Consider the following 12,834-nt stretch of genomic DNA (forward strand, 5'->3'; position numbering starts at 1 on the left):
GTCTATGCTAAACAGAGATTTTTCTTTTAAGGGTACATTTATTTATAAATGATGGGGACTCTCTTCTAAAGACCTCTCCATAGCTGTTAGGAATTAATTTGAATTCTGCAGGATGTAGAACAGTGGAGTTTCAGGGCATCTGGCATGTTTTGCTGTGTGCCTGGCCGGGCTGCTGAGGTCCGTTGATCTGCTATGGTGCTAGGCTGTCATTGGCCTAGAAAGCAGCTGTCCATGGTATTTAACTTCTTCTTAGACTTGGCACTGTAATCTGACAGCAAGTCAGCCCAGTTCAAATGAAGGGAATGGTCTAAATAAAGATGCTTAATGCTGGATAGTTGAAGGTAGGCTACTTAGTAATTTAGGTGTACCTTGCTTTATTCATTTGGTATGTTTCTGAAAAGTCTGTTTTCCAACAGAGTGCAATGCAAATTGCTATTAATGTTCATGGGAAAATGGAAATTGAAATAATATTATAAAGCATTCCTTATAAAGTGAAGTATTTCTGGTAAGATGCTAAACCATAAATAAGTATAAATACTTATATATAGTCCAAAGCTTGCTTAAGGCACAGAATACATTTTAAATTCAACCTTTGTTCCCCCTCCATACCTAATCAGTAAATTAGTAAAATTAATGTACAAATTTTAAGGAAGATAAGGTGATACCATCCTTCTAGTAAATAAAGGGATGGTATTACTTAATAGACTGGGAAACACTCTGTCCTTCTCCAAAGAAAGAAAATATAGGCACTAAAATTCTTAACTGACTAAATGTCTGTGATTGTAGTATTCTTTTGAGTTCCCCAGACCCAATTCCAATGTGTGGGATGTGCTTCCTACAGAATACCAAGAGATTCTCGGACACCAGCAGACACTCTCTATCCAAAGAGAGTGTCAATTTTCCACTGGTTAAGGGTCCAATCCTACAAGACTACCCCTGTTCCACCTCCACTTCAGATGCAAGACTGCAAGTCCTGTTACCTGTACCTCTGACTGACCTGCTATAAGTCAGAAGTTCCAATCATCCCCTCCTTCGGCTTCAGTTAATTTTATTTTATTTTATTTATTTTTATTTATTTATTTATTTATTTTATTTATTTTTGTTGTTGTTGTTGTTGTTGCTATTTCTTGGGCCGCTCCCGCGGCATATGGAGGTTCCCAGGCTAGGGGTCAAATCGGAGCTGTAGCCACCGGCCTACGCCAGAGCCACAGCAACACGGGATCCGAGCCGCGTCTGCAACCTACACCACAGCTCACGGCAACGCCAGATCGTTAACCCACTGAGCAAGGGCAGGGACCGAACCCACAACCTCATGGTTCCTAGTCGGATTCGTTAATCACTGCGCCACGACGGGAACTCCCGGCTTGAGTTAATTTGATAGAGCATCTCACAAAACTCAGAGAAACATTTCACTTACTAAATCACTGGTTTATTATCACAGGGTATAACTCAGGAGCAGCCAGCTGGAAGAGATGTGTAGGGTGAACGTGGGGAATGGCATGGAGCTTCCATGCCTTCTCCAGCCATCCCACTCTCCCAGCACCTTCACTTTATGGAGGCTTTATTACATGGGCGTGATTGATTAAACCATTGGCCACTGACAATTGATTTCAACTTCCAGCTCCTTTCTTCTCCCTAGAGGTCAAGGGAGGAAGACTGAAAGTTCCAACCCTCAAATCACACAGTTGGCTCCATTGGCAACCAGCCCCCGTCCTTAGGTGCTTTCCAAAAGTCACTGCATTAACATAAGACATCTTTATCACTCTCTACACTTAGAAAATTCCAGGGGTTTTGAGAGCCCTGAGCCCAGAACTATGAAGGAAAACCAAATACATATGTGACATGTATTTTGGTCATCTGAATGTCCAAATATGTATTTCTTATAAATCACAATATCACAAATATGTTTGTTGATCTACAGATACAGTATTGTGCTATCTTTCTTGCTTTGTTTCCCTCTACTTCTGTTAAAAACAAACCTTTCAGGTACTGCATATGATTCAGAGAGTGAAGGAGGCAGTCCGAGAGACTCAGAAAGCCCAATGGATGTTCATACACAGAGGTCAGATTGCCCTTGGCTGCTCCCCTTGCTACTCTCACAGCAAAGATCTAAACTCTGAATCCTGGCAGTGTTGAGAGCAAGGAGCTATCACAGCATCCCTTCCAGTTTCCTTTCTTCCTCTCTCCTTTTCCCCTCCCCTTTCCCCATTTCCTTCCTTTTTTTTCTGTTTTTTTTTTGGTTTTTTTAAATAATAATTTTTATTTTTTCCATTGTAGCTGGTTTATAGTCTTCTGTCAATTTTCTACTGTACAGCAGGGTGACCCAGTCACATATACATAAATGCATTCGTTTTTCTCACATTATCATGCTCCATCACAAGTGACTAGATATATTTCCCAGGGCTATATAGCAGTGGTTTTATTTTGTTTTGGTTTGGTTTTTTTGGTAGAACCAGATAATTTGTACTTTAACAAGAAATGAGATTATTAAACTGTTCTTCAGAGGAGGCAACTACATCTACAGTGTGGATTTGACTGGTTTAGTTTTTCTGTTCTTTCATTTTCAACCTTTTGTTTTAGATAAGTCTCTAGGAAACAGAATATGGCAGCATTTTCTTTAATTCAGTTTGACAATTGTTATATTTGTCTGGAAATTATAGTTGGTTTACATTGATTGTGATAACTTACATTTGGATTTTTTTTCTTGGATTTTTTTTCTATCATGCTCTTCATACTTTCTATTTGTTCTAATCTTTCTGTTTTTTAAATTATTTTCTCCTAATTTTTTGATTGATTTTTTAAAATCTGCTTTTCTCATTAATAGTTTGGAAGTTATACATCCTATTTCTATTATTTTAATGTTTACCCTAAACATTTTAATGCATGTATTTAACTCAATAAAGTTAATATCTTTACACTCCTGATTAAACAATCCAGTGACTTTAGAACATTTTGTCAATCACCTCTCCCCTATTGTATATGATTTGAAGTCTACAATTTAATATCTTGATATTTTATAACAACTTTATTGAGTTATAATCTTCACTTTTTTAACCCTACAAATTAGACATTGTAAATTATGCTGTCAGTGTTTTTATTTTAGATATACCCATATTTTTACCATTTTTTTCTCCCTCATTTCTTTTTTTCATATCAGACCTTTTTCCCATGATTTTTTCCTGTGCTAACTTACATTCTTTATATGTTCCTTTAGCAAGTATCTGCTAATAAGATTTGCTTAGAGATTTATTTTCCTTTTGTTCTTGAAGAATAGTTTTGGTGGGTAGAAAATTTTCTTATTGTGCTTTGAAAATAGTAATTCCATTGTCTCTGACTTCCATTTTTGTTGTTAAAAAGACTACTCTCAGTATAAATACTGCTTCTTTGTAAGAAGTTTGTCTTTTTTCTTTGACTCCTTTTAAGGTTTTTTTCTGTTTTTGATGTTCAGTGTTTTCTTTGTGCTATGTCAGGTGTGGTTATCTCACTTATTTATCCCTTATTTGTGATTCATTAAACTTCCTGAATTTGAGGTTTAGTGCCTTCTACCAATTTTGCTTCTGCCTCATTTTTCCCATAATCTTCTCGAATTCTAACTGGATATATGTTGTATGTACATCGACTTGTCGTTCTCTTATACCTTCTCAATTTGTCCTTCATGTCTTTTAACTACTCATCTTTTTCTGTGTTCCTCATTCTGATTTCTTTATATCTGCCTTCTACTTTCTAATTTTCAGTTTTGTCTAATTTGCTGTGGTGCTCATGTGTTTTGTTTCTAATTGTAATTATATTTTTCATTTCTAAAAGATTTTTGTGACTCTCTTTCACCCCTTTCAGGTTGATTTTCATTCTTATTTATTCATTATTTAATGTTTTCTTTTTCTAAACGTGTTAAATATATTTATAATCCTTAATTGATATTTCTTTTTTTTTTTTTTAATGGCTCCCTTGCAGCATATGGAAGTTCCTGGGCCGGAGATTGAACCCACACCCCCACAGCAACCTGAACCACCGCAGTTAGATTCTTTTTTTTTTTTTTTGTCTTTTGTCCTTTTAGGGCTGCACCCAAAGCATGTGGAGGTTCCCAGGCTAGGAGTCTAATCAGAACTGTTGCTGCTGGCCTATGCCAGAGCCACAGCAACACAGATCTGTGCTGCGTCTGTGACCTACACCACAGATCACAGCAATGCTGGATCCTTAACCCACTGAGCAAGGCCAGGGATCGAACTCGAAACCTCATGGTTCTTAGGTGGATTGTTTCTGCTGTGCCAAGATGGACACTTCTTTAGGGGTTTTTTTTTTTTTTTTTTTTTTTTTTTTGAGCAGTTAGATTCTTAACCCATTGTGCCACAGCAGGAACTCCCATAATTGGTATTTCTAATGTTAGTACCCTTGCAGATCTAGTTGTGTTGTTTTATGTTTACTGTGGGGTTGCTTCCTTATGTATCTAGTGATTTATTTTGAAACTTTGAACTCATATTCCTTGGAACTTTATCTGTAGGGAGTCATTGAGGTTTTAGGTTCTAAGTGTATCCCAACAGAGGACTGTGTTGCATTTCTGTCAGGTGCCTGGGAGCCCAACCAACCTGGAATCATTCTAATCTAAATGTTGGACTTTTTTCCTACCCAGCAAGTGTGAATTCAGACTCCTAACCCAAAAGTGAGTCTGTGGCTAAAAATCTTAGGAGAGACTTTTTTTTCTTGCCTTTTTTTTTTTTTTTCTTTAGTAACAGTCAAAACCAAGACCAAAATAGGCACATTCTACTATGTCCCTTTGCTAGGCAGGTATTTTTTCCCTCTTATTCACCTACTAAGAGTGTCAACCCTTTAGGATTTCTAACTTATTGGGAGTAGAGGTCTCTGAAATATCTTCTGCCTAGCAGGCCTCATTTTGTAGCTTCCATAATCCTAGTCTCTGGCCACTGAGGAATGCCAAATACCTCAGAGGTAAAGCAACACAGACCCCTCTGGATTTGTGTTTTGTTGGTGTTCTGGGTTGTAAGAAATCCCTACATCCTCACTAACATAGTTGAGTGATTTAAAAATGTATCAAAAAATATAGCTAGGGAGTTCCCATTGTGGCTCAGCAGTGCAGAACCAGACTAGTAGCCATGAGGAGGCGGGTTTGATCTCTGACCTTGCTCAGTGGGTTAAGGATCTGGCATTGCTGTGACTGTGGCATAGGCTGGCAGCTGTAGCTTTGATTTGACCCCTAGCCTGGGAACTTCCATATGCTGTGGATGTGGCCCTAAAAAGAAATATATATGTGTGTGTGTGTGTGTGTGTGTGTGTATCTAACATTTTGAAGCATATATACTGAAAATGGTTTCTCCGAATGTTTAATTCATCATATTGCCAAAATACATGCTTTAGACTTTGGATTTGTCAAATGATAATGCATATAACAGGGGATGCAAATACGTACTTTAATCGTATACTTTCAGAATATTTCACCTGAGCATGTAATAAAGCTCCTCATCAGTGAATCCTAAAATGGCAAATTTTGAGTCAAATCAAATCTAAAAGGCAATTCTACCAGGAAGTTTAAATTGTAGATTAGCCCTTTAAATAATATTTCACCAGATACTAAATATATTCATTGTACAAGATTATAATAACACATCAAAATACAAAAAAGAAAATTTAAAATAGCCTGTAATCTCTCCATTGCATCATTCAGAAATAACTAAGCACATTTTTACATGTATTCTTAGACACACACACACACAAACATACTCACACATATACATACATACCTGTATATCTAAATAAGAATGATATTGGATATGTGCAACTTAAAATTTTTTTTTTTTTTTTTTTTTTTTTTTGCTTTTTAGGGCCACATTCACGGCATATGGAGGTCCTCAGGCTAGGGGTCAAATTGGAGCTACAGCTGCCAGCCACAGCCTCAGGCACACCAACGCCAGATCCAAGCCACGTCTGTGACCTACACCACAGCTTGCAGCAATGCCAGATCCTTAATTCACTGAGTAAGGCCAGGGATCAAACCTGCATCCTCATGGATGCTAGTCAGATTTGTTTCCGCTGAGCCACAGTGGGAACTCTCACAACTTTAAATTCATGTTGACTATATACCATTTTAAAATTTATTATGGACATTTCATCATATCATTAAATGTTGCTCTAAAATATTATTCACTTTAGCATTATAATAATATAGAAAGTCATTTTCATTTTATATTTCACTACTGTTTAAAAAAATGCTGCAACCAGTAACCTTACACATGAATTTCTGATTTTGGAGAAGCAGAAATTCTGGATCAAAGTTTATGAGCTTTTTCAAGTTTCTGCTATGTTGCTACCTCCTTAGTAGTGTTATTATTATAACTTTTAGTGTTTTTCAGTTTCACAGATGAAGCAGCATTTCATACTTTTCTATTTTTTTAATTGGGAGTTTGAAAAATATGTTTTTTGAGAATTTTTCACATATAGACTGCAGATTTCACGTGTCCTTTGTGTCTTTGCTGTGATGACTCAAAGATCTCTTACAAACATATGCTGAGAATCACTAACTTTAGCTCTCATCCCTCCCCACATTCCTACACCTAAATCAAGGCAGGAAGTTTCTGCAATTTTTGTTTTAAAGGATGAATTATTCTGAAGAAGGAGGCCTCATGACCCAGGAGTTAAGAAATGACATTCCCAGAGTTCCCGTCATGGCGCAGTGATTAACGAATCCGACTAGGATCCATGAGGTGGTGGGTTCGATCCCTGGCCTTGCTCAGTGGGTTAAGGATCTGGCATTGCCCTGAGCTGTGGTGTAGGTCACAAACGTGTCTCAGATCTCCCGTTGCTGTGGCTGTGGTGTAGGCCGACGACTACAGCTCCAATTAGACCCCTAGCCTGGGAACCTCCATATGCCGCAGGAGTGGCCCTAGAAAAGACAAAAAAAAAAAAAAAAAAAAAAAAGAAAAAGAAAAAGAAATGACATTCCTAGGGCCTGGACTATGCCCCCACCCCTGTGATGTTGGTGTATCCTATACCTCCTAGAACCCCTATCTCCAAATATGGAAAATAGGAGATTTGGCCCACATGATCTAAATGATTACTTTCAGCTTGTCATTTCTGTCAGCAAAAGCTCTCATACTTACTACGTAGTGTATTCTAACCATGTCAGCAAACTTATCTAACACATTTACCTAAAACAGAAGACCAGATTCTAACCTTACCCCTAGCACAAAACTCTTTCCCAACATGATTTACATGTAATATTTTCTTGCAGACGATTTAATTGACTTGGTTAGACAGTAATTTTCACTTAAGCATGCTGTGGGAGGTAGTTCTTCCAGGCAGACAGGAGAACAACTTTCATGGGAGAAAATCATTTAAAGTTCATTGCAGATCTCCACACATCCTTAGCTTTGTGGCTTCTGGCAGTGAAAACTTTCAAGGGCAGCTGCATGTGTATCCCTGGACTAGTCTCTGCTAATCTGGCCAAAGTAGAGAGAAAGATCAGAAAACTGGCCTTGTGCCTAATCCCAGGTTACTGCCACATCAGCATTCTGAAACAGATATCATCTCCACCTGTGGATCAGGACCTTGAGGACCAGAACATGTAAATAATCGCCTAAGGTCCAAATTTAGTGGTGTTAGACTGTCTGACCCGTAAATGCATGCTGGATCTCTCAGTGCTTCCCCCCTGGGCATTTGGGAATAAAGACAAAGCAAACCTTCAAATTAGATGCACATTTCATAGTAGCCTGTGTTAAATCAGTGACTTTTAGATATTTTTTTTACCATGATCCCCACTAAGAAATATATTTTACATCTCAATCCAGTACACACACACACACACACACACACACATGCACATACACATACTTATGTATATGTTTACATATACATATAAGAATGAACTCTAAATGGGAGGCACTTTTATATATCTTGTATTTTCCATTTCATTAGAAATACTAGTTTCAACCCTAAAAGAATTTCACAACCTGCCAATGAGTTGTGACCTAAGTTTTTAAAAATACCATGTTAAGGAGTTCTCTCGTGGCATAGCCCATTAAGGACACAGCATTGTCACCACAGCAGCTCAGTTTACTGCTATGATGCAGGTTTGATCCCTGGCCCAGGAACTTCCACATGCCTCCAGTACAGCCAAAAAAATAAATAAATAAATAAAATATCATGTTAAAAAAAAAAACGTTTTTTTCCTTCTTCCTCTTAGTGGGGCTGCCCTGCAAGGCTGTGTTGATTTATTACATGAGGGCTTCTGTCTGAACAAGGAGATGAGAAAATCAAACCTCACTCTAATGAACGTGCTGTGTGGCTGCCCGGAGGAAGGGGGTGCCTTTTCTTAATTCTACGAAGGTGCCCTTTAAGCTGGTGGTGGCTTTGCTTTTTACCCCCTGTGGCTCTGATATAGGCTGATTGCAGGGTAAGGAAGGTGCAGATCAGAGAATGATGTGCTCCTGAGCCTTGACTCATCCTGGGTTCCCGACGAGCTTGCATCAGATGGGAAAGGAATGCAGATGAAAAAGGAAGGTATGAAATCAGAGAGAAGTAGAATCTTGGCAAGAAGGACTAAAAGCTACATTTCAGATCGTTGGTTACCTTTTTATGAAGGATTGGATTTGTAAACCAAATGATGTAGACATGGTTCTTGTCCTGGGAAAAACTGACATGTTTGGAAAGGGTATGGGTACCAGGCTATATTAATACCAAGTTTACAGCTTACAGGATGCACTCAGAATCGTTCATTGGCAGGAATCAAGCCTGAAGCAATGGAGTCCCTTTCATCCCCACAGTGGCTGTCTAACCCTGGTCTAGGCACTTTTCCCCAAGTGTGTCCTATGAAAAGGAAGGGTCCCACCAACTTAGAAAATTCTGTGCTTCTTTGTTCATGAGAAAGAAACAAGCATATATCTGTAATTATGGACTGACCTATACGAGAGGTGGTCAGGTAATAAAGTCCTGAACTTATCTCCTTCAGAGTACTTCTCCAATTAAGAAGTCTAATTAAAAGGGATTAGTTCCTTTGAAGGGGTAATGAGGGCTTCTTTACCCGTCCATAGCACATTCTTAGAAAGGGTCAAAGTTATTGGTGCCCTGTAAATAATTTTCTCTTTTACTGCTTGACTGTTATTGAGCTGGGCAAGCAGGTTGCAAGTAGAAATACAGGTTTCCCCTTCAACAGACCTATTCCTCCCACTTAAACTGTCTTCTGTTGCCCTAACTACTCAAGTAGACAGAGTCAGTTTCATTTATCTCCTCCACCTGATAGCAATGAAAAAAATGTTTTACCGCTTCTATTATTTTAGGCATGTGGTAGGCTCTGAGGATTGATTGATGCATTCCAGGAACTGTGACTTAGTTTTCTGAGAGAGGATGATTGTTAAGAGTTAACACAATAGAATTATGATTTAAGCCTGGGCTCGAGTATAATCGTAGCTGTGTGATCTTGGGTGAGTTACTGAACCTCTCTGGGCTTACGTTTTTATCCATAAATTAAGAAAAATAATAGCCTTTCCCTCTTAGGGAGATTGTGAATTTTGATGTGATTGCACAGGAAAAGTGCTGAGCAGAATACAGCTTCCTCCCCCCCCCACATGTATATTCTATTCCTGGTCTCTTTTCCTCTGAGTCCCTCCCCTGTGCTATTAGCCTGACCTCCCCAAGTCCTGTCATTTCAGGACTTTACCTCACTCCCTCAGCCCTCTTCTCTCCTCCTCCCATGCAGCCAGATGAAGGTGCAGTTCCCCAACTAATCCCTAAGTAATAGTCAAATCCTCAGTGTTCGGACTTGAACCTGCTTTCCCTCTGTTCTTTCAGAGGATTAAGAGAGAAGCAGTTTCCCTGTTATGAAACTGAACCTCACTCAACCATGAAATTCTCTGGAGCCCTCCTGTCACTGCCCTGTAAATGTACTTACTCTTTTCTTATATACATCATCAATATTTAATCTCAGCTTGTCACATCTTCATCCAGTCATGGCTGGGCCTTATATTGGCTTGCTGGCATCTGTATTTTCTGTCTTGGATTAAATTGCTCCCCTTGACTTGGGGACTAACAGCAATCCCATATGCAGTATTTGGTGTCAGGGGCAGAAGAGAAAAGGGCACTGAATCCCCTTCAAGAAGTTGATAATGGTGGTGATGAGTGTTCATGATAAAAAGTCTGGGTCTGATGCAATCATAAAACATAGTAGCTTATATATTAAAGTGAAGTGGCAAGCAACAAATTTCTGACTTCAGCAGAAATCATTAGACATTCTCCAGTTCCCTCAGGTTGCAAGTGTGGTTGTCAGGGACAGTAAGGGCCCTCAATTCTAAAAGCTAGATCACTTCAGCTGTGGCCTCAAAATAGTTCTCCTTACCTTCTAACGTTATATAATGTTTCTACTTACTGACTTTTTTTATAACAGTTTTTTTGAGATATAATTCACATACCATAGAATTCACCCTAAGTGTGCAATTCACTGGTTTTTCGTATAGTCGCAGAATTGTAAAGCCATCGCCACTAATTTTAGAATGTATTCATCACCTCCAAAAAGAAACCCTGTGTCTATTAATAGTCACTTCTCCTTTCTCTTTCCCCCTGTCCCGGGTAGCCACCAATCTCCTTTCTGTTGCTATAGATTTGCCTGTTGTGGACATTTCTATAAATGGAATCATAAAATGATATGTGGCTTCTTTCACTTAGCATAACATTTTCAAGGTTCATCCACATCGTTGCGTTTTTATGGCCAAGTATCATATTGTATGGATATACCATACTTTGTTTATCCATTCATCAGTTGTTGGGCATTTGGGTTACCTCTACTTTTTGGCCTTTATGAATAATGTTGCTGTGAACATTTGCTTACAAGTTTTTGGGTGGATATATGTTTTTAGTTCTCTTTGGTATGTACTTAGGAGTAGAATTACTAGGTCATATGTTCTGTGTATGTTTAGCTTTTTTTTTTTTTTTTTTTTTTTTTTTTTTTTTTTTTTGGCCATGCCTAGAAATGTGGAAGTTTCCAGGCCAGAAATTGAACCCATGCCACAGCATCGAACCAAACCACTGCAGTGACAACACAGTATCCTTAACCCACTGTGCCACAAAGGAACTCCATGTTTAACATTTTAAGTGGCTGTATTATTTGAATTCCTACCAGCATTGTATGAAGATTCCAGTTTCTCTCCATCTTTGCCACCATTTGATATTGTACATCTTTTTGATTTTACCCATCCTGGTGAATGTGAATTCATATCTTATTATGATTTTGACTTGCATTTTCTTGAAGGATGACAATGTTGAACATTTTTTCATGAGCTTATTGGCATTTGTATATCTTCTTTGGAGACATGTCTATTCAAATCCTTTGCCCACTTAAAAATTGGATTATTTGCCTTACTGTTGAGTTTAATAAGAGTTTTATATATATATATATATATATATATATATATAATGCAAGTTTCTTACCATATATATGATATGCAAATATTTTCTCCTATTCTGAGGGGTAAGGAATATGCTCCATAGGTGAGGCAGCTCCTAGACTGGGACTGGGTCTCCAAGCTAGTCCATATTGTTGTCTAAGTGTCTACTTGTTTCTTGATTGATTTGCAACCTTTGGATCAACCCTAAAGCTGCCTCATCCCTTAAGTTGGGTATAGGGAAAAGTTTGATCCCCTTGAAGCTAAGGACTAGAGGAGGATTTAGGGGTTGTTTGAGGTCCAGGACTTGTTGATTATAGAGAACCTAGGAATATGAATCTACTTGAACATTGGACCCAGGATATTTGTCATCTGATGGCTATATCACCCCCCCCCTTTTTTTTACCTACTCTGGATTCTTTTTTGTATAATCTAAGAGAGTTTCTTGTCATCAAATCTCTTTCCCGATTTATTATCCAGAAGTCTTATCAGGAAAGCATTTGGGCCACAGTCCTTCATCCCCAGATGTGAACTTGGCCCATATTGCTGCCTGGACCTTGGCACTTAGTTTAATACATCTTGGTTGTGGGCCAGTCCTGCCCATCTACCCCCTCTGCTCCAAAACCTATAACCTCCCAACTCTAGGTCCTAGGAACATTTGCATCCATTTTGAACAAAGCTTTGTAAGTGTTTGAAGCTACATATGGTAACTAATAACAATTCTAGTAACAATCTACTCTGTCATTGTCTAGCAGGAACAGTAATTGCATAAACCTGATTAATGAGCACACTCTGAGGGTAAAGAGAACTCAGCCATGCAACCCTGCTGTGTATAAAAATACACAATTGGTTCAGAGTTCCAGTGGTTTCCAAGGGGTTCAGGAAACATCCTCTCTCTTGCTGCTAGCTTGCTTCAGCTGCACAGTGACTGATAACATGGCGGATGGAGTTTTGGGGCCCCGAACAAGAGGCTGATTTATTTAAATAGGTTCAGATGTTCCAGGCTGCTCGTTTGATGCTTACTTTGAAGGGCCATTACAAATCTGCTGTTTTCTGCTGCCTTTTATTTTAAGTCCAATTAAGTGGAGAGCCACAAATAGCTCTGACCTTGAAAGTCTAAGTGAAGGTGAGAAGTGAGAACAGGCTTAGGAAACATATGTTTTGGCGTCTTAATTCTCTGCAAGTCACACACACTTAAGGAAAACAAATAGAACAGGACAAGATAGTGTTGTGCTTTAGAAGGAAGAATTTAAATGCCCTGGGAAGTAGCACCACATGCTTCACTGGTGCACAGTCATAAACTGTGCTAAAAATTAATCCAGCTCTATCTCATTTCGCTGTGTGGCTCTGGGAGACCGGTCTCAAATGGGTGGTATTGCCAGTGATGTTCAGCACATAGTCACCTTGGGTCAGAGTCTCTGCCAAACACCTCTCCTGAGCACCACTTCCTTCC

At 38.8% G+C, this 12,834-nt stretch overlaps 1 protein-coding gene across 6 annotated transcripts in view; it reads left to right on the plus strand.

The window, feature by feature from the left end:
• The window catches only part of SLC24A2 (solute carrier family 24 member 2), a 274,386-nt gene that overhangs the window by 7,042 nt on the left and 254,510 nt on the right, over positions 1-12,834 (plus strand).

Source organism: Sus scrofa, chromosome 1 (assembly GCF_054392235.1).
Source record: "Sus scrofa isolate SSC_HxYL_T2T_F1_AM1 chromosome 1, Sscrofa_HxYL_maternal_Yorkshire_Landrace_v2.0, whole genome shotgun sequence".
NCBI lineage: Eukaryota > Metazoa > Chordata > Mammalia > Artiodactyla > Suidae > Sus > Sus scrofa.